The sequence below is a fragment of the Galleria mellonella genome, unplaced genomic scaffold (genome assembly GCF_026898425.1).
Source record: "Galleria mellonella isolate WM207_F2 unplaced genomic scaffold, CSIRO_AGI_GalMel_v1 utg33, whole genome shotgun sequence".
Lineage (NCBI taxonomy): Eukaryota > Metazoa > Arthropoda > Insecta > Lepidoptera > Pyralidae > Galleria > Galleria mellonella.
Window position 1 is genome coordinate 11,684,220 of NW_026442079.1, and position 24,798 is coordinate 11,709,017.

The 24,798-nt window shown below is 33.2% G+C and overlaps 1 protein-coding gene across 11 annotated transcripts in view; it reads right to left on the reverse strand.

The window, feature by feature from the left end:
* LOC113516875 (basement membrane-specific heparan sulfate proteoglycan core protein) overlaps window positions 1-24,798 on the reverse strand; it is a 279,082-nt gene that overhangs the window by 246,568 nt on the left and 7,716 nt on the right. The window lies entirely within an intron of this gene.

Below are 24,798 nucleotides of genomic sequence, written 5' to 3' on the forward strand. Positions count from 1 at the left end.
TACAATACGAACATGACTAGTCTAGGCACAGATAATAATATCTTCCTTACATAGATTAAAATAAAGCATAGTACTAATAAAACGAGACAATGAAACCATTGGTGAACTGCCCGCCAATTTAGGAGGGCATCATCCGTAATGGCAACACTGGCACGCGCGAATGGCGCCGGCGCAGACGGTGACGAAACCCGGCCCAGGGACTCGCTAATGATATGCATGTCGCCTGAGTCGTCCTGCTTGGCAACCGGTATAAAGCTACATTCACAGTAAATCTACACTAATATTATAAAGAGGAAAGATTTATTTTTGTGTGTATGTTTGTAATGAATAAACTTAAAAATTACTTTCCCGATTTCAAAATTTCTTTCACCATTAGAAAGTTACATCCACCCTGAGTAACATAAGCTATATTTATTGCTAGAAAAAATTAGGGATCCTTACTAAAACTTTAGTAACATAACTCGAGGTGTAAAAAATGCTATAAAATATCTTTCGTCGCGCGCGCTGCGGAAACTATTGGTGATAGAACAAAAGTGTGTTCTACAATATTGAAGAAAATATCAATAACTACAAACAATTTCGCGACACTATATGTCCAACTATTATCGTTGTCACAATAACCACCTTTTAAAATGTTGTAAAAATGTCCACAGGTGCGAAGCTGGAATAGGCCGCTAATGCAAAATAAAAATATATAAGATTTAAATTATTATAAAGGTATAAGTGAGTTTTTGTCTGTTTACTTTATTACTTCTTGATACTTTAAAGGTTTAATTAATTGTTAGTGATAATACAGTACCACTAGTTGTTCTATCAGTTATATTGATTTATGTGTTAAATTAGGATAACAAATTTCATTCAAACCTGTTCAAATATTTAAATATGAGATACAAACATCGAACCAAAAATATTTACAAATTTTTACATTTTAATTTAGTATTTGTACTGTTAGTAGGTAGAGGTGAGTAGTGTACAGCAATATCTATATATTTTAGTTACTATATTAAATTTAATTATATACTGGTCCAAAAACGAATACGTTAAAAGTCTATTATCTCAAAAATAATAATATTTCTATTAAATTTAATTAGTATTCTAGTGATGCTGAACAGCATTAACAGTCTATGTTCTCTGATTAAATTCGTATTTGCTGATCACTCGTATGTATTCTTTTATAGCGAGTATACTTTCATTGTGAATCTGCCCTTATCCCCCAATAGTCCTTAACCCGGCCTGTGAAGCTGCATTCATGACTCACAGGCCCGCCTACCTACCACTAAACGACACCAATATTAATTCGCTGACCATTGCTCACTTTCAATAATTCGAATAACTAATCAATGTAGAAGTAACAAGCAATGTATACAGATGTATAAAATTACACACAACACCCCTTTACATACGTGAAACAGGTTTCTAACTGACCATACGCCAAACTGAATACAAGTCTCATATGGTTACAGGTTTAATATATTATGCTTGTATATATTAAAAAAAAATTAAGTTCATGAAATTAAGCAATCCTTACTTATATAAATGTGAAAGTGAATTTGTTTGTCTGTTACCTCTTAACGCTTTAACGACTCTGCTAGCTATTATGAAATTTAATATACACTTAATATTTGGGATAGAGAAGAATATAGGGTGCTCTTTGTCCCGCTCACGCGAAAGAAGTAGTGTGTTAACAACTAGTAAACAATACAAGACAAATGTATTAGAACAAGGAAAAGTTACAAATAATATGTTATTTTATACAAAATTAGCAACTGAAAACATATAATTACCTGTATTTATATTTAACACATGATGAAATAAATCTCCTTTTTTAACAACATCTTTTATTATATTAGTAAGATTTATTAGTCTTTGCCTGCGACTTTGAGATTTGATTATTTGAAAAAAAAAAGTAGCCAGCCTTTATATTTTTAATTGCCTTCAAAAAGAATGCAATTAGCATTATTATTAAAAAAAATGCATTTGAATTTAGAACATTCTCTTTGAAGGCAATTAAAAATATAAAGTCTGGCTATTTTTTTTTCCAAATAATCAAATCTTAAAGTCGCAGGCAAAAACTAATAAATCTTATTAATATGATAAAATTGTAACTGAATGATTTCCATATATAGGAGATATTTAAGAAAAATTAATATGAAAGGTCTTAATACGACTAATAGAAGGCAAAACAACAATTTTTAAAATCTTGTCTGTACCATATGTATGTTTGTTCTGCCATCACGCAAATGCTACTGCACCAAATTGGATGTGAATTTCATATTTGTATTTACGAAAATTTTATTTAAAATTTGGTATATGTTTTTCCTAATATATTTGTTGTTCTATTTCTAAAATCCACGCATACGAATTAATGGACTAAATGCTAATGACAAAAAAGTTGCTTAAATCACAATTGAGTCATAACAAATAAATGGGTAACAGTTAGGTACTAAATATTTCAACGCTGGACATAAATCGTCCATGAATAGTCCAGTTTCATAAAGTATACGTATTTAAACACAATATGCGTTCACAGATGTAAATAAAACTTACGTAAGTGTCAACGTACTGTGACAATGACGATTTATGGACTCTAGATCTTAACAAGGAGACGCATAGACAAATAAAATACATTATTACTCTGTCTATCAGACGTACTCGTGAATAAAAACTAACTAACTGCTTCTAAACGACCTTACTCATATTTATGGATCATTTATGATGTGGGTCATATAATTTTTTTTATACAACTTAGAATGGCGAACAAACTGACGGCCCACCTGATGGAAAGTGGTAACCGTCGCCTATAGACATAAGCAGTACCATGGACATAACAGAGTATACTGTTTCGCCCATGATACTTCCCGTGCGTTGCCATTCCTGAGGACTCAGGCGTTATTCCTCTGTACCCAGTAAATTCACGCCATATCCCACCCTTCAAACCGAAACACAGCCAAGCAAACACAACTGCTTTTATTTTACTATCTAGATGTTATGTAGTCCCGGCATAGAATATACCACCCCTTCCTTTCTCGTGAGTGTCATAAGAGGCGACTAAGGGAGTGCGAGGGATGGGCAGCAGCGTCCCTCTTAAAACGTCTTTAAAGCATAACTGCGGTTGCCAATTCGCCTGCTAAGTGTGACAACTACTGGCAAACCCCCCGAAGGGGTGGGGAAACCTTCGTTTAGTAGTGGATTGTTAAAGACTGATATGATAATGAGGAGACTATCTAAGTGTATTAAAATTCAATCTCATGAAAAAATATAAATGTGAAATAAGAGCCAAGTTCAATTTACCTGTATGCGTCGTTTCGACTCTGAAAAATTAATGTCAAGTTATGTGTAGAAAATCTTAAAATTTACAAGTTACAAGAACGTGCAGCATTATAATTTCTTGGTACTATTACTTAATAGGAAGGGGGGAGAAGGGATTGTTAGTAATGGAGATAAGCAATCCCATTGCTAACAATATACCCTACCGGATCGACCTTCACTCGGTTCCCCCTGGAAACTATCGTGATTGATTTATTGTTGAATTCATTACTATCGGCCAATTAACCTGCTTCATCATCATCTAACATCCCTTACTAGTACCCCGCTAGTGTATATCGCTAGCGCAGGCGGAGTTACAATTCCATTATCGTCCATTAAAAAAACTACTCAATAGGTATTATAAATTGTTAAATTTTAACAGACTACTTTTTAGACTAGATCTAGGTATACTAAAGTCCAATAAATAAAACACATTATTAATTATAGACGTTATATCAAACCAAATATAAAAACTCATGAGTTCTTCCACGTGACCAGAATAAATTGATTGGCCGGAATAAGTAACTTATAGAATGTCCGTCTCCACATCAAATATTACGTGTATACCAAGTTTCATGATGAGTAGTTGAGTCATTATAACACCAAGAGATAACAAACAAATTATTATTTTAGTTAAAAAAACCCCTGCGGCTAATAGAATAATTTCAAAAAGCCCATCGAAACGAAAACTTGCTTTAAAATAATAGAAATGCTATAAAAATTGGACAATTGCGATCGTTCGGCGTAAAATATATTCGTGAACCCGCGATTCTGCGATTCTAAATTCAAATATGTGCGTACGAAATAAACATAGATATGTCTATATAGTCTAATTATTAGACTCTAATGTGTCTACAAAACTACATTGTATCTACATTGTACCTCGGTGTGTTCTGTCATGATTGATGTCGAATTTTTGACGAATGAACATGTATCTATTTCGTTTAAATAATTTTAAATTATAGTTTATATAGTATTGCATGGTTAGCCAAAGAAACTCTAATATTTAAATAAAATATAGCCCATGTTACTCACTGATAAATAATGTACTTTTCTCTGGATGTAATATTTTTTTGTCAGTTAAATATTTTTTTATAATTTATTCATTACGAACAAGAAATCAAATATATTCTCCTTATAATATTAATTTCTTTTTTAATAGGTGAGAATGGAACAGAACCCCGCCTGCGCTATCAGTATACACAGCGGGGCACCAGTGAGGAATAGTAGAGGAGAATGAGAGCAGATCAGTTAGTGACGTCGTCATCGTGACGATCTACAAGACATTCCACGAGAATTAACTAAAATGGTTTCCTATAATATTAGTTTATATATCATGGTTAGATAACTTTATTTAAAAAATATATTCATAAAAGTGAACCTAAACATTTAGAATATGAAGATTTAAGATGAAATACGAAAAAGCAAGATACATGACATTTTTCATAATTTACTTGTTCGTTCAAGTTCATGAAACGAATCGACAAAAAAAAACTTGGCTATATTTTTCTATTGTAAAATAAATATATAATTTCATACCTAATGCATTTGCATGATTTAATCTCTGATACTCATCATACTGATATAAAAACGCATATTAAATTGAAACCAGTAACACATTAGGAGATAAGCAATAGCATCTTTGCATTACTAAGAATACGCACATAGATAACGCAACGGATACAAGATACCCATCATACCTAAGCGGCATTTTGCCGTATTGTCAATTTACATGTAATCAAAGTCGGCTTCTCTTCTCGGGTCTTTGTATGCTTACTTTTTAATTGCATTAAGTCATTCATAGAAACGATTGTATACACCTATCGTTCCAGCTTTATTTTCTATACTTTACAGGTTTTCGAATTTTACGTTATTAATGAATTTTTTTTTACAGTACAGGGAGAAAACGAGCACGCGGTTCACCTGATGGTAAGTGACTACCGCTGCCCATGGTCACCCACAACACCAACGGTACTACAGGTGTGCTGCCGGCCTTTTAAAAGGGAATATGCTCTTTTCTTGAAGGTTATGTTGTCGTATCGGTTCAGAAATACTGCTGCTGGAAGTTGATTCCAAAGAGTGGTTGTGCGTGGGATAAAATGCCTTGAAAAACGCACGGTGGAGGACCGCCACTCGTCCAGATGGTTGGGATGAAATTTTAGTTTATGGCGGAATTTTAACAAGTTTGTGTATTCTTGGTTAACGGTCTTACATTCGGTAAAAACCTCTTGCACTATTTGTATAGCTATATTTATCTAATTTTTTTCTGTGATATCTATGAGATTATCAACCCATATTTCTCTATCTTCCAACTCATATTTTACCTCTCGGTCTCAGCCATATTGTTATTTAATGGATTCATCTTATGTTTTTGTGCTTACTCTATTTCTGTATTAAACTATACTGGACAGCATCTCTTATATTGAGTTTTTTTTTCTTATTTTTTGTATTATTCCTAATTTCAGGATACTCCTCTCCATTGCATATTGTCATGACGAGATTTTATTTTTTTAATTTTTCGACGTATATCTAGATTCAGTTTACGTAAGTTAAACCAAATGTAGTCTTAATTCTTGTTAAATTCGACATTATAGACCTACTAACTTAACCCTCATCCTCAAGTATCGTCTCTTAATACAGCCAAGAGTGCACGCGGGGTTAGAATTTCATTTTCATGCTGTAAAAAATTACTTTTGAAGGGAGAAGAGACTATTAGTAACGCGAAAAAATTAAATAAATAAAAAGAAATAAAAAAAAAGTAAAAATTAAAAACGCTGTTAATACGCATAATAATAATTAAAATAATAATAATAAAACGCGTTTTGGTGTACCCTCTAAGAGTATAAAATGATGGGAAAGCAGTGAAGGATGAAGCAATGAGAATGAAGCCACAAGTCGATTGACCCATCGAGCCCAATTCTCCCCCTTCCTAACGTGAACTAGCGGCTCCATTATCAATACCATGTAATAAGTCAATCCCACTCGATAACGTGATTAATATTTGGTGAATTGGTCACGGCAGGACGAGTAACCCGATCCCGTACCCCGCCTGCGTACACTGACATCAAGCGCAGGCGGAATGGCTGTTCCATTATCACCGATTAAAAAAAATCTCCTTATAATAATAAGGGGGCAGTAATGTGATGAAATGACACCTTCGCTGATAATATACCATCATCAGTATTAATCATATAATAGTATAATTAGTACACTACAATTAGTAAACAAAACGTGATAAGTGAAGCAACTTTATAACGATAAAATTTAAATACAATGCTCTAGAAATAGAAAAAATACAGCGCGTCACTAGTCTAAGATGTTTCTAAAGGAAAAGTAACCATATTCCGTAATAACTATGGTTCTATTCATGTCTATAGCCGACGGTAGCCACTTTCCGTCAGATGGACCGTCAGCTTGTTTGGCATTCTAAATAATGTTATAAAAGTAATTATTAATAATAATAATATAATTGCTAATTATATTTAATTATTATTATTAAATATTATTAAGTACACAAATTTATTGGTTTAATTTGTATTTGTTTTTTTTTCTCTTTAATCTTAACAATCACAAACTTTACAGGACAGCAAAGGATACAATCCTTGATAAGGATACAATACAAGTCCTTATTTAATTAATAAATTAAATTTGCATGCCTTCAATTTGAAGGCAATTAAACAGATGCCAAAAAGTCACATGGCCGTTATTATATTAAATATCTATTTAAAGTAAATAAATATTTCGTTTCATTTAAAAAGTATTGTCATATTAATCATTATCCGTCCACTTCTGAACATAGGCCTCTCCCACAGACTGCCATAAGAAACGGTCCCGAGCCATCTACATCACCTGGCTCCCTGTAATACATTTGAGGTCGTCACTCCACCTATTGGGGAGTCGTCTTAAACTGCGTTTACCCGTATTGAGTCGCCACACAAGAATTTTTCCAATCGGTTCTTGGAGCTATGTGACCAGGCCATTGCCACTTCAGCTCGCCTATCGATATGCTTATTTTGAATTATATCGTATAAAGAATCTCCGAATGGAAAATACTATCATTCTCCATCATCTTTAGCTTGAAGGTTTGAAACTGTTAAGTATTTTTAATAAGAAGATGTGGCATAATATATTACGTGTGGATATTAAAAAAGTATGGTGCTAAAGAATTTATCGGATACAAGACAGTTGTCATGTTAGTTTTAAACAATGTATTGCAAGATAGAGTGTAGGTATAGGTACAATGAAATCGTGATATTGTTGTAATTAATTTTATAAATATCATTATAAATATGGCTTATTTAATTGAGCAATTGTAGAGCACGCTGTTTGGGCATGAATGAGGCCCAGAGTTCGAATTTTGGAAAGGCTATTTTGGAAACAAACTTTCAACCTATCTGGATTGCACTTAGTAATAGACAAAATAACTTTGTAGCCTGTGTAAATAATTTTGTACAGAATGGACAAACAATGCTAAACAGTTTTATATACGAGTAATCCAACCACAGAGTAAGGCACCACCGGTGGCTCAACATCTTTGGCATATCCCAAAAAAGATGCGTCCGTGGGACAACTGAGGAAAGAGTTCTTTAGGCTTTACTCTGTGTTAATAGAGACAGCAGTATACATTAATTCGTTTGGAAGCATTTCGAAATAAAACTTTATACTAAGTCGCCTGATTAACAGAATAATAATGAGAATGTGACATGAAGATTTTAATCCTTTAAGGAGCCGTTAGCATCCCATTGTAGTACATAAGCACGATTAAAAAGGGAACGTATGAGAAGGGTGTACCCCATTATTACTACCTACAAGGCAGCAAGCCGACTTAGTGCGACGCTTAACGATTTATTTCGAGTTTTAACTCTCTACTGTATTGTGGGTACTTTTAGAAGACTCTTACAATACTCAAAGAATGAAAAACATGATTTAAAGTATATGACTTTATGCTAACATATTGTTTTCACTCACTCACAAGATTCCATGCTTCGCAGTCGAATTCGCAACCGCAATTAGGTTTTAGAGATGTTTTAAGAGGGATGCTGGTGCCCATCAATTGCCTTATCAAATCCCTTAGTCCTCTCTTACGGCACCCACGGGCAAGGAAGGGGTGGCCTATTCTATGTGAGGACCACACAACCATAAGAATCATGATTCGTAAAAATTTACGTAAAAATTAACAAAAATTTCATTGGAATAAATCATGTTTTATCAATTTGTCATACACAACGTTTAAGATAAAATTTCTATAAAGTTATTGAGAAGTATTTTACAACATAGGTACAAACATATAAAGCAATCATTAAATAAATAACTATGTAACTAAGATAGCTTTGATCTCTGCATTTGGTGACATTAAAATAATCAAAGTATTGATATGGAATAAGCGATTAAAATACATCGGACATACCTAAAGACGTGACTACGCTGCATTACATTATATTCTTACTATATAATTAGTCAATTATACTTTTTATATATAATAATATATCTTTCTCGTATAATCCCAGTATAGAATAGGCCACCCCTTCTTTTCCTGTAGAAGTCATAAGAGGCGACTAAAGGAACTTTACGGTAGAGAGATGGGCAGTAACGTCTCTCTTAAAATATCTCTAAAAGCCTAACTGCGGTTGCCAACCTGCCTACCAAACGTGGCAACTGGCAAAACTCTCCTTATGGGGAAGGCTTATGTTCAGCAGTGGACAGTTAACAGATGGAATGATAATGGTGAATATATCTTTAAAATATTAGCGAATATTTAAGATACAAAATAAATTTATAAAAGATCGTTCCGAATTTTTTTTTATACTACTTAAAATGGCAAACAAGCTGAAGGCCCACCTGATGGAAAGTGGTAACCGTCGCCTATAGATATGAGCAGTACCATGGACATAACAGAGTATACTGTTTCGCCCATGATACCCCCCATGCGTTGCCATTCCTGAGGACTCAGGTGTTATTCCTCCGTACACAGTAAATTCACGCTATATCCCACCGTTCAAACCGAAACACAGCCATGCAAACACAACTGCTTTACGGTTGAAACACGAATGGGACAGAGGTACTTAATCAATCGACTTTTGTACAAAGTCTCCCTCTAGTAAAATGACCAGCTGAGATTTGAACCTGGGATCATAAATCATTGTCAAATCAAATCAAACCGTTTTCTGTCTACTGCTGAACACAGACCTAACTTTAGGGGGGGGGGGGGGGGTAAGGGATATTGCCAGCAGTTGCCATGCTTCGCAAGCAGCCTGGCAACCGTAGTTAGACTTTGGTGATATCCATTCCTCGGTAGCCCACTCTATGCCCGGGACCACACGGCTAAGGGGATCATAGAAAAAATTTTGAAAGAATCTTTGCAATAATCATAATTATAAAACATGTATACCTATTATTTGACCTCGTCCGCATGCCCCCGATAACTTAAATCAGCGGATTAAAAACGTGAGCCTAATATAATATCCTTAATATTCTTTTCCGTTCCAAATACTAGTGTATGACGGGGGGAAAGGGATTGTTAGTAATGGAGACTGAGAATCCCATTACTAGCAATATATCCAACCAGGTCGACCTCGCGATTCTCCCTGAAAACTATCATGGTTAATTCCTGATGAATTCATCGTAATGGGCTAACTGGCCTGTTTTCATTCTCATCTATCACCCTTCACTGGTGCCCCGCCAGCGTATCCCGTTAGCGCAGGCGGGGTTAACATACCATTTTCACCCATAAAAAACAAATACTAGTGTATGCCAAACTTCTTAATGATTGAATGAGCGATTAAGGAGCCAGAGGCAAGGTACAAACAAATACGACACATTACTCACGTGCATATTGTTAAAGATATAAATAAATAAATATAAATATAAATATATATATATACGGACAAATCACACAGATTGAGCTAGCCCCAAAGTAAGTTCGAGACTTGTGTTATGGGATACTAACTCAACGATACTATATTTATAATAGATACATATATAGATAAACATCCAAGACCAAGGCCAATCAGGAAAAGATCGTTTTCCATCATGACCTGGCCGGGGATCGAACCCAGGGCCTCCACGTCGCAGGCAGGCATGTTGACCGCTGCGCCACGGAGGACGACTAAAAAGATAAACTACATGCAATAGCAACATCTCTATATGCAGTTCTATTACACGAGTATAAACGTTAAATCCACATTTAGTATAAACGTTAAATCCACAGCTCAAAGCTGTCTACAAACGTTTCCATTTTGCACACAATCTCTACAGTTGATCTGTAAACCTTCTTAGTTTGTATGTTATGTGAGATCTCGCCAATCAGTCGGCTCCATTGATTTTGAGCTGCATGTTAAACGTAATACTTAGCGTACAAACATTTCACCAAACATATTTATTGATAATATATGCTAAGTACTATACTTCACCTTCGAGAACTAAAGTTTAAGACAGAATTATAGATTATATATTATAACAGGGGGCAAACTAGCATGCGGCTCACCTGATGGTAAGTGACTACCGTCGCCCACGATCACCCGTAATACCAGAGGCATTGCCAGTGCGCTGTCGGTCTCTTAAAAGAGAATATGCTCTTTTCTTGAACGTTATGATGTCGTATCGCTTCGGAAATACTGCTGTTGGAAGTTGATTCCAAATGATGGTATGTGTTCATGGGAGAAAGTGCCTTGAAAAATGCACGGTGGAGGACCGCCATTTATCCAGATATTTGGGATGGAACTTTAGCTTGTGACGAGTTGTACGGTGCTGAAAATCAGCGGCAGGAATCAATCTATCCCGAGTACTCTATACAAACCAAGAAAACTAATATTATAAATGTGAAAGTTTTTATACATGTTTGTATATTTCTTAATCACGCTTAAACTGCTAATTAGGTTTGGATGAAATTTGGTTCACGAATAGGTTATATCCTAACTGAACACATAGATTACCTTATGTACTGATTCACGCTGACAAAGCCGTGGAAAACAGTTAGTTTATAATATTAGTAAATTTGAAGGCAGTGCGTAATGAACGATGCATCCATTGCACCTGCATTATGCAATATTGTCGTCTGTATGTATGTCACACGTTATCACAGTCTTATCATTGTTCCCACATAGAATTCGGGACATTGTTGTGATAATTTTAGGCGACTGCTTCCAAATTGAGCCCAATAATTCCCTCAAAGTATGACGATCTTATAAACATGGCAAAATATAATTGTTAATATAAAAAAAAAAAATAGAATTGGCATTCTTCATTCAGACAATTAAAAAAATTCGTAATACAATTAGCTAAACCGGCAAATGTTAATTTACCCCGTACCGCCATCTGGCGGATCCATTTTTTACCAGGAATATACATATAATATAGAGCTCAAACCCGGGGGTAATTCTCCCCGAAGTTGAAGCTGGGGTAAAGTGGCTCATACCAAGGCGATCTAACCATCCCGGCAAGAAAGAAGAAAAGAAAATTTCGTTGATTAAAAACTAGCATATCTCTCACGTTGGAGCGAAGAATTCACATATACAAAATACGATTAAAATCAGTTGAGTGATTTCAATAATCAGCGTGTATGAAATGTATATCAACATACGTAATCGGGATTAATTTTGAAACATGATTTTTATGGATTCCTGTTTCATATCAGCATCAGTTGTTATGTCAACTGATATCTCTCTAACACGAGAATTAATAAAATCAGCCGGACACACATAAAAAAAAACATTGATTCGCGACAATTTAAAATAACTAACAATAACATTAATAAGTGTCGTTTTGCATCTCTCATTAAATATTATGATTTATGTATATATGTATATTTTTAATAAACCACAAACATTTTACATTATAATAAGCAAATTGGCATTGTTATCAACAATAAGTATTGTGCAAGTCGTGACGGGTTGGGTCACTAGTGATAAACTGGACAGATAACAAACCTCCAAAAAAAAATCATATATTGTTAATATATATTTATGTATATATATTTTTTTTATATACAATTATCTTGCAACAAGCAGTATGTAGATCTGAGCTAATGTGAAACAGTTATGATAACCTCCTAATATCCGCTCGCGAATGCTACCTAATGCTACCTAATTCACCTAACTAATGAATGGAGATTACAAAATCCATTTTAATTGTTCTAGAGCCTGTTGATATACACGATGTTGTGATTTAAGCCTCTTGCTTTATGCACAGTTGGTACATAATCTTAAGAGGGGTTAACGGAGCTAATAACAGCGACTACTGTTCGGCAGATAATGTTTTAAAATTCACTGAAGATGCATGATAATTGTATAGGTACGGTCGCGTTGTTATTACTTGAAGTTTACAAGTGATTAGGTATGGGGGGAAAGGGATTGTTAGCAATGGAGTTTGACAGCCCCACTGCTAGCAATATGCCTTATTAGGTCAACCGCCACGTGGTTCCCCCTGGAAACCACCGTGAACAATTCTTGTTGAATTCGTCACGATGGGCTAACTGACCTACTTCATCCTCATCTACCGTCCTTCACTGGTGCCCCGCCGGTGTATACCGATAGCGCGGGTGGGATTACCATTCCATTATCATCCATTAAAAAAAAAGTCGTTTACTTGCCTACCTCTGTCCCATTCAAGTTTCTGCTGTAAAGCAATTGTGTTTACATACCTCGGTTTGATATGACAGTGAAATTACAGAGGACAGAAGCAGACCCAAGAAACACCTTAGTCCTTGGCGACACAGTATACTCTGTTATGTCCATGGTATTAATCGGGTCTAAAGGCGACGGTAACCTTTTTCCATATTAAGACTAGATTAAAGTGTTATGCTGCTTTACTCTGTAATTTCACTGCTATATCCCACCTTCAAACTGAAACACAGCCATGCAAACACAACTGTTTCCCGGTAGAAACACGAATAGGATAGAGATACCCAAGCAAACGGCTTTTGTACAAAGTCTATCTCAGATGAACAATATTTGCGTTTATACACTTGTATAATAGTTTTATTATGCAATATTTAAATAAATATGATCATATATTACTACATAATTTTTATATAATAATTATTACTAGTCTATTTATAATTAAATAACAACACATGAGAGGTTTTTTTTTTTTTAATAGATGATAATAGAATGGTAACTCCGCCTGCGCTAACGGTATACGTTTGGGGGAAGCGATTGTTAGCAATGGAGTTTGACAGCCCTATTGCTAGCAATATGCCCTATATATAAAAGGTCAACGTCCGCGTGGTTCCTCCTGGAATCCATCATGAACAATTCTCGTTGAATTCATCACGATGGGCTAACTGACCTGTTTCATCCTCATCTATCATCCTTCACTGGTGCCCTATCAGCGTAAACCGATAGCACGGGTGGGGTCACTATTTCATTATCACCTATAAAAAAAACAGTATACGCTGGCGGGGCACCAGTGAGGGGTGATACGTCAGAATGGAAAGGTAGAATAGTTAGCCCATCGTGATGAATACACCTGGAATTCAGCACAATGGTTTCCAAAGGGGACCACGTGGAGTTCGACCTAACAGAGTATATTCCTAGTGATGGGACTAGCAGTCCACATTACTAACAATCCCTTCCTTCCTCCCTGTATAAAAGGTTTGAGCAGCAGCGTCCCTATTTAAACATTACCAAACCCTAACTGCTGTTACTGACCCGCCTATTAAGCTTGCCAACTACTAGCATAACCTCTCACCATGAGGAAGCTTATGTTCAGCAGTGGACAGTTAACGACTAATATGAATGAATGTACGTATGAGAGATACTATGTTAATTTCATGGTACTGTTCATATCTGAAATGAGGCGACGGTGACCACTTACCATCAGAACCATGAGATTGTTTGCCATTTCGTAAAAATATCTTAGATCCCCAATATTAAGAGAAAGAAAACAATAGTTTTATTTCATAATAAAAGTTTTTTTTTTTTTTGTATTAGTAAGATGATGTGATTTAATATATAATACTAATAATAATACTAGGTTGAGAAATAATAAACTAAATTCTTTAATATCAGACCATAATTAGATTTAATACATATTTTGACCCGTCTGACTGTTTTTGGGTCAGCCTTGGCCATATAATATCAGTGCCCCAAAAATGATTTATAAGTAAGCACTAAATAACCTAATTTAAACTTAGTTTAATTCATTAAAGACAACATTGATCGATAAAATTATATATTTTATGTATAATTAAAAAAGATTATAAAAAAAGATGTATAAAACTGGGTCCATGCGACGACGTTCCTATGATACTGACGACGTTAATGTAGTACCTACTTAAATGTTTAAAAAAAAAAACAATAAAAAACGACTCATGAATATTACAATTGTAAAAACGAGGTCAATAATAGATATAAGTAATAACAAATATAATCCTAAAATAGAACAATATACTCTTATTTCTAATCAAATAGTATTGTTATCAAATTTATCAATTTATATACACAGTAGGCGGGTTACAAGTCCGGCATTATAATTTAGTTTCTCTTCGTATATATTAAAAAAAAAAAACAGTTGTGCAATCATTATCAAACTGACTTTAAATTTTCATAAAAACTCACTCTTAATAGTGATTTTAAAAATTAGTCAGGATTAAAAAAATATATATAATAATCAGTAAATTGTTGCATTATAAATAAATGGATTCAAAAATCTCAATAAAAACTATTGAAAAATATAAGTAAAAGGAGTCTCTAAAAGGCTGACTAAATAAATTCATTAATTGCTATATATTCCTTAAGCTCGAATGTTTTCTTTGATAGATAGAGAAATGGGTTTTATTCTTTATCTACGTTACTTCCTCATCGATGTTTTTTTAAATAGATTAAGAATATACATTTTTTTTTTATTACAGTGACAGATAAGGCAGTGGTTTATATAAAATTTTAATACCAATAAAATTATTTTATAATACACAATATCGATGTTTAAACATGACAACTAATAACCTGTTTCTTATCAAGATTAAATGTTTGCTAAAAAGGTGGGCGCATCCTTGTCACGTCACGGTCCTGTTCACGCTTAACCGTTAACCCTATATAACTAAGAGAGACAAAAAATCTTATAATTGTTGGCTTTATATTTAGTCTGGGTATCTAGTTGTCAGGAAACATGTGATAACCCCGATAAAGACGTACATATACCAACGTAGATTTTGATGAGGTCAAGAATGTATAAATAAAATAAAGGTGCGTTTACATATGAAATGTTTTACAAATCAAATGCCTGCAGATAATGTATTTTTTTATAACACAGGGGGCAAACGAATATCCGGCTCATCTGATTAGTAAGTAAGTGACTACAACCGCCAATGTGCACCTGCAATATTAGAGTTGCTACCGGTCTTTTAAAAAGAAATATGCTCTTTTATTGAAGATTATACTCGTAATATCGTATCGGTACATAACGTCTCCCAAAATTGCCCAAATTTTAACATAGTTTTAATTTTTTTTAATATTTCGTTTTAAAAAATTAAAATAGAATAGTACGTAAATTAGACAAAAAATTTGAGATTTTAGTGAACATCGAATTCGAGTTGTCTTGACTGATACATGTATATATCTTAGATCAATAGCATCTTGCAAATGCTTTACGAAAAACCGCCTATATTTTCTCAAAATGGCGAGCTGTTTAATCTTGTAATTAATAACTTTTATTACTGAAACTGTTATTTTTAATGTTACACTTACAAAATTTCGTCTATATTAAAAGAAAATTAAAAATTTTGTTTGGGAAAAAACGCGTCAACCAAAAATTTTTTTATCGTTATCGAAGTATTTATTGACATTTTATACCTAAAAAGTCTTACACATGTAATAATATATGCCATTAAACAAATAATTCATCAATTAATACGTCATGTAAATATATATATATATATATATATATATATATATATATATATATATAATCCTAGAATAGGCCAACCCTCCTACTACTACTAACCTAGAATACTTTCCCCTGGTTGTGTGTATCTGTTAATGGTTTTTTTTATTAATGACAATAGAATGGGAAATAACCCCGCTCGTGCTATCGGCTGACGCTGGCGGAGAAGGGTAATTTAATGGTTGAAAGATGAACAGCAACAACACATGGCAACACGGCATGATCCACATAGTACACGTTTATCTCCTTGCTACCTCGTCTGGGACTAGGCATAAAGATAAATAAATATCATAATAGACTATAATATATGCTTCACGTATACCTATATGCTGTTTGCTAACTCGAGATTAGATAAAATTGATAAACGCTTTCACTGCAATCTTGTCAATTATCGGTACATTTTACTTTACACTCGTGGAATTGTTGTTTGCTGACGCATTCTAAGAGAAGGAAAACTCGAAATAAAACCTTATACCGAGCCATCTGGCCAGGTTTCAGAAGCTAACGGGCATCGTAAGTCCTAACTATTAGGTCTGGGGGGAAAGGGATTGTTAGTAATGAAGACTGAGAATCCCATTGTTAGCAATACACCCGACTAAGTCGACCTCGTCGCCGTTCCCCCTGGAAACTATCATGGTTAATTCCTGATAATTTCATCATGATGAGCTAACTGACCTGTTTTCATTCTAATCTATCACTCTTCACTGGTACTCCACCATCGTATCCCGTTAGCACAGGCGGGGTTACCATACCGTTTTCAACAATAAAAAAACAAACTATTAGGTCTTATAAGAGACAAAGACAGATTCATAAGCAGCTAACTAACGCTGACCCGGTCAAGACGATTTTCAAGCGGAAACCCCCTTGGAAACTGTAGTGGTTAATTCTTAGTGACTCCTCACGACCAGCGGATCTGCTTCCATTCATTCCTGATTTCATCATCTATCATTACTCACTGGTACCCCGTCAGCGTATACCAATAGAACAGAAGGAGATACCTTTCCATTGTCATCCATTAAAAAAGTCAACGTTTGTCACGTTGATGGTGTTCCGGTTTAAAACGTCGCTACACCTTCTTATGGTTGTGGTTTCGATACCCGCGCAATACATTTGTTCTTGAGTATGGTTGTTTGTATTAGAAGTTTTGTATGGCAGAAAAAGAGGAAAAAATTAAATATTGAAACATAAAATTGCAGTGTGGTCCTAACATAGAATCCTGTCTTAAGAGACGACTAAAGGAACTTAATGGAAGAAGGACTGGACAGCATAGTTCCTCCTTAAATATCTCTAAAAGCCTAATTGCGGTCGCTAACCCGCCTGCCAAACATGGCAAGTACTGGCAAAACACCCCTTATGGGAGAGGTCTGTGTTCAACACTGGACAGTTAAAGGCTGATATGATGATGATGATTGAAGAGAGATGCTGCTGCCCATCCCTCAAGCATTTAGTATTATTAATACAAGATTAATAATTGTTAATTAATACTGTCTTAATATATTAAAATCACGTGTCGCAATGCTCAACTAAAAACAATGAAATTTTATAAACAAATACCAGTATTATTTATAAAATAACATTTGCCAGGTTAACAAATAGTCTAAATTATTATTTCAGCCGTTAACTGTCCACTGCTGGACATAAGCCTTCCCCATAAGGGGAGTTTTGCTAGTCGTTGCCACGCTTGGCAGGCGGGTTGGCAACTGCAGTTAAGCTTTTAGAAATGTTTTAAGAAGGACGCTGCTGCCCACCCCTGCACCATAAGCTCCCTTAATCGTCTCTTACGACACACACACGGGAAAGGAAGGGATGGTCCATTCTATGCCGGGACCTACATGGAATAGTTTAGAACTTGTTAATTAACACATTATTACGTCTTACAATATTGTTCACATATTCGAATGCTTCTAAAATATTCTAATAATGACAGCTGCATAACTGAGAATTCCTTTCGATACCTCACCCGATGCAATGATGCAATTTGCTATTTCTTTAAATTCTAATGGCATCAAATTACAATGTTCTCAGAAAAATGAACACAAATGTGCGTTTGATAATATTACTATGACTAACTGCTATTATTAATTTGTTATTGAATTTAAAACAAAGAATATGCACGAATGTATGTCAACCATATAATTATTATTCTATTTATAATACAAATAATAAAGTTATGACAGGACGATGCCTGTAAATCACATTTAATAAAAATCATGTAGAAGGATACAAAATAATAATTGTTAATTTTGTTTTCTATTTATATATTTATTCTGCTATTATATGCAGAAATTATTGCACCAAGTTAAATACGGTTTTTACACTTATATGCATGATGGTGGCTCTTAAAATTTTTGAGAATGTTTTATTGCTATATTTAGTTTTCCTGCTTTCAAAGTGACGGACGAAATTGCGGGTATAAACTAATCGTATAGTACAAATCTATCACTAAGAAGTATCAACATAAACGTTCATGCTCACTTTTTTACTTTATCCGAGCAGTAAGTACTTTATATTATTCTCAATTTCGTATATATATATGTGTAAGTATATTTGTTATTTATATATATTTATCCGTTTATATAAGTAATTTTAGTATGTATGTATATCAATAATTACTAGTACCGCATTCGAGTATTCTGACACTTCCCTATGGTTGACTGGGAGAGAATGCTTTCAGCATTAAGTCCGCCATATACACATATTTGTACTAATGAATAAATAAATAAAACATATCTCTTTGTTAAGGCTGTCCAAAAAAATTGAGGTGAACGCGTAGTGTGATAAGAATGGGTAGAATCAAGAATGGGTGCATAAAAGGAAGTTCTCTCAATTTCTCTATCACTGGAGAAATTGAGAAGTCGTTTGTTGTGGTATAGGTACGCATGTGATGCACAGGGAAGAAGAGAATATGCTACGAAAAATATTACTTATGATTGCAGACGGTTATAAATGCAGAAAACGACCCAAAAAAATAGAAAGACTGATTGTGTGAGAGATGATATGGCTAGAAAGGGAGTGACTAAGATGATTGCAAATAAAAATGAATGGAAGGAGAAAACATATTAACGCCAACCCCAAACAGATATAGGAAAAGAGCAAAAACAGAGAGAAAAAGAAGAAAGTAAGAAAAGTTCTTCAAGTAACTGAATGAAGCATTAAAAGAATGTTATCTTCAGATCTTTTCGATGAGACCTTAAAAGGCGAAAACCAACTAACTTAACTACTTGATGGAAAGTGATAACCGTTACCTATAGATACAATCAGCACCATGGACATAACAAAAGAGGTTATGACTCTAATAGTACCTACAGTGCTTAGTACTCCTGACAACAAAGATGTTACGCCTCTATACTCTGAAATTTCACTGCCATATAACAGACTGTAAAAGCCACGCGAGCACGGCTACTCGGCGGCAGAAACAGACGTAAACACGAGAGGACAATGCCCGCATGTAAATAAATAAGATAATCAAATGATGACCATACAAAATGTTTTAATTTGATTATTTAAGAACAGTATGTAAGTACCTAACATACTTTCGTTGGGGGGAAAGGGATTGTTAGTAATAGAGACTGAGAATCCTATTGCTAGCAATATACCTAACCAGGTCGACCTCCTCGCGGTTCTCCCTAGAAACTATCATGTTTAATTCCTGATGAATTTATCATGATGGGCTAACTGGCCTGTTTTCATTCTCATCTATCACCCTTCACTGGTGCTCCGCCAGCATATCCCGTTAGCGCAGGCGGGGTTACCATTCCATTTTCATCCACCAAAAAAAAACATACTTTCGTTGAATGTGAAACTAAATCATTTTCAACTGACTTCAAAATAAAGAGATTTTCAATTCGGTTGTATTTTTTTATGTTTACTACCCCATAACTTCGTCAATTGTACACTAGATTTTTTGAAAAGATATACTAACAGATTGGTCCCACAAAAAGTTTATTAAAATAACTCGTTTTACCATAATTACAGTCGGTTACTTTTTTTAAATACTATAATATTTTCTCTATGTAGTAACGTATTTTACTAATGTAATAAAAATTCAAATTAAACAGTCAGTATGAGGGACATATTAAAAAATATTAATACAAGAGGCCTTATGAAGGCCATAAGATGCCAAAACAATATCATTTAGAAATTTTTAATTTTTAAAAATGTTAATAAACTAAAACCTAATAGAATGCGCTTTTCACAGATGTATTCCTAAAGATCTGATCAAAATGAGGTCAAAATTTGCTCTATGTATTATTTACACTATCTAGTAGTGTTTAATTTATATTTAGTTTTCCTACTTCTGAAATCCACGCATAAGAAGTAGCGAACTAAAATCTAGTATTTTAAAAATAGTGTTTTTTACATTGATAAATACTAAAATAAATGGTCCGAAATTTATTCAAAATTGGGTCTTTGAGAATCGTGCCTTATTTCTAAGGAGTCCATGCCTAAAAAGGTAACACTGGCCTAAATCGACCCGGATGATCACCATTTTAATAGTGAGCACGAATCCTTCTATCACATTGAACTCCGTGTCCAGCAGTAGGTTATTTCACCAAAGTTAAAAGCATAAATAAAATTAAGCTCATTACTATATGGAAATAAATTTAAATAAATCTTTAAAGCTACCATTAATATGAAATTTAATGAATAATTTGATTGAATTTAAAATGATATTAAATTTGATGACGATATTAAAATGGCGATTATTAAAACCGTAATATATAAACTATTTGGAAATTATGCAGTGATATTAGTACGTTCATGGATTACAAAACAATATTAAATCCTTTGTAACGTCGAATTTGTAACTGTAATTAAGTTTGTGCAAATAAATCATTGATTGATTATTTCTCTGTACATTCGTACAGGCGAGCCGTATACTTGTTTAATATTGTATTTGTAGTAATATCCGGATTGGTATCAGCAAACAGTAACGGCGATAGTAGCGCACTGTGTTCCGGAATACACAGGTAGCTGGGCATACCGCAACACAGATATAAACTCTTTTCCGGATTACCAAACTCACTAAATTCTTCATCATGCACATTATCTTGTAACATAAAAACATATATAAAATATGTCTTATAACTAATAAGTATTACACTATAAATACTTATTTGCAGAATACTATTGATATATTTAATGCAAAAATTTATTATGAACATCCATCTAGGATGTTTGTTACTCTTTTACGCACTACTCTCTTTTGGCCGGTCGTAAAACTAAAAACCAAATATTTTTGTAATATGGATAAAATCATATTACGCCGACCCCAAATGATTGGGATAAGGGTAGGAAGATGATTATATATATATATATATATATATTACAATACACATATATGTATGTATGTAATAGGCACAATTTATGTCTTAAAGATTATAGTCATGAGCATAAATATTTTAATTTTTACTTATTATACTACGAAATTATAATACTAAAATGATTGTAAACAGTCATAAAAATCGGCTTGCAGAACTTGAAGATTCACGTCTTTATATGACCTAAAAAAAAACAAGTTCAATTGGCAACCTTCACCTTTTTGAATTGACTAAAAATAGCCTATTAACATCTTATGTATCTACTACAAACAAAATTAAAATTTATAATATACGTAAACTGACTTGGTCATATTTAAAATTCACATTTGACGCAAGAACAATAACAAACAGGATTACGTCATAAATTATGATTTTCGGTCGACGCACTCAATTAGCTACCAAATGAGACTGTCTCTGGCATATCTCTGATTTGTTGCTAGTGAATTCATTATAGTTTTCAGACGTTAGTGGAGATATGAAAAACGACCCATCCGATTCGCAATACAAACTCATAACGAATTACAAGTTAAATACGACACTTTTTTTTTTTATTTCCCCAAATAGGTAAAAGACACCACTCAGAAAGAGTGGCAGTTTAGTTTTTTAATCATTATTATCATATAATAATTTATTATTTATTGTAATATTTCTGAACTATATACGTTATGCTTTATATACAAATCCTATAGACACTTTCTTCTTTTGGGTTCTCAAGGTTGACTGGAAGAAATCCTTTTAAGGGATAAGTCCACCTGTGGACATTTTTGTTATAACCTAATATCTATACTATAAGTGAATATAAAAAAGCACATAAATAAATAAGTACATTGGACAATACGAATATTTGCATTAATCATGTATTTTTTTTTATCTATACTGTGTATTTGCAAAAAAAAAAAGCACGTCTATCAGTTTGTCTATTACCTATAGCTCAAGTTGGCTTAATTTGGAGATAGAGGGCTCTGTATAATATATTATTATTACAAAGGTTAGTGTAACTTATTTATTTATATCTATTATAAATAATTAATTTTATTAATAATTATTAATGTTACTATCGGCACATTAATTATTTAGAACTGTTTTAAATCATAATGAAGTCACGAAGATATACATTGACAGACTGACCCTTGGTCAGTGACTTATATATCTTGACTAAAATTATCATAATTATATACCTAGTGGGTATTATACAATTAAGATCTCTAGAATATTTAAGTGTGTACTTTGATTCAATATTACAAAGAAATCAATTTTTTTTTTAATTATCACGCAAAATACTCTGTAACAGAAAAAAACGCTCGTCAAAAACGTCTAAACTAAAATTTATTAAGATTTGACTTATTTATTTATTTCAATTTGAAAGTCTGTATTCGTTATGATAAAAAAAAAATGCCAATTCTTTTCAATTTGAATTTGTAGGTTTATCATAAAAAAAAAAGTGATAATTCATTTAAAAGTGAAACTATAAGTTTGTCACGAAAAAAATCACAATTCATTGCAATTTGAAACTGTGGGCTTGTCACGAAAAAAAAAATGAAAGGGAAATTTCATTACAAATAGGTGGCACGTGCGTAGCGGGGCCCGTGTGTGGTGTATGGTGTGTGGTAGCCGATTGCCGCCATTAGTGCACCCCACCAGTTCAGGTCCTATATCGCGGAAAATCGAAGCTTTTAGGAAGTTTACCGTTCTCAAGACAATAAATTGAATTGTCTCCAAGATGTGTAAGTTAGGCATTCAGGTGTGTTCACACGTTGGACCACTCGGCGGCTACAATGCGCCATATTGGTGTAAAAAAAATTAAATTATTTTAAAAAAATTATATATTATTTTACATATAAATAATTCTGTTTTCTATATGTTTAATAACGGCATAAAATTTAATTACAGCAAAAATATAATAAAATACATATACTTTATTCCCTTCTTTTTATTATATAATTCTTCATATCTAATACAGAAAGCACTGTTTGCGACTAATTGTCTTTTTATTGAAGTCTATCTATCTATCCGACATGTGTGCTTATTAATAAGGAGTACAATACTTTAGACAAGTTTCGATGCAAATCAATCATACAAGTTTTATATCGTTATCTATATGATAAATAAAAAAATTACATGATTATATATTACAAGCTTTTACCCGCGACTTCGCCCGCGTGACCCGGATATGTGTGCTGACCAGAATAAAAACTAGCCATTCTACAGTACGTACGTAGTAGTATACTAAATTAGATAGATTGGTTAAACCATTAAGGCGCTATAAGATAACAAACACGCACTCTTATTTTAGTAAGAATTATTCTTACATAAAATCAATGAATGATTGATGTTCAAATGTATAAGCTTTAAGTAATACTTTAAATAATATTAATAATTATTATTAATAATAATCCAAATAAACAAAACAACAGAAATAAGAAATATCCGCAACAAATTCTTATTTGTGTAGTTTAATCTGCGAGGAGCCTTATTGATTATCGTACTTGTGCTCTCTTTTAAGAAACACTTCCGTTACATTTTGATATGAACGAATCGTGTTCTCGAATGAAAACATTTTTTTTTTTATTATTACTATAAAAAAAAAGTACTGATAATACGAGTACAATAAAAACTATTTCGTTGTTGTTATAAAATACATTTATTATTATTTTTTTGTCTGATTATGATAAATTTATTTTTGTCAAAAAATACGTTATTTTCACGTCCATACACGGTTTTTTAATTTAATTAAAATTTTCTGTACTTAATTTGTTATAAAATTTATTAATTAATATGACTATCGACTATGTATGACTATTTTATATATTCCTGTCGCATAATTATACTTATATAACTAACCGATTAAAGTTCGAAAACTTTACATTTCCTTAAATTTTATATACATCATTTAGTATAAAGAGAAAGATAACCTATTTTTCATTTCTGTCAATCAATACATGATACGTTGATTTTTTTTTATTAGTATGACTGAGTGGCACTACTTTCTTAGGCGAACGGAGTCGCGGGTAAAGACTAGTAAGTCCGTTTATAAGTTCGAAAGCACTAATTTATAAATTCAATGGAGTATGAACCACTTTAACTAATTGAACTTTTTTATAAGTAGATTATTACATAAATCGTCTCGTATCAAATAAATCAATTTATTAAATGCCTTTGTGGTTTAAGTATAAAGCACGGCTTTAGCTCTCAATTGAGACAATTTATGAATTAAAAACGAATGAACAGACTTTAATATCGCTTTGTATATAAATAGACCATATACTACACTAATATACAATGATGACTATTT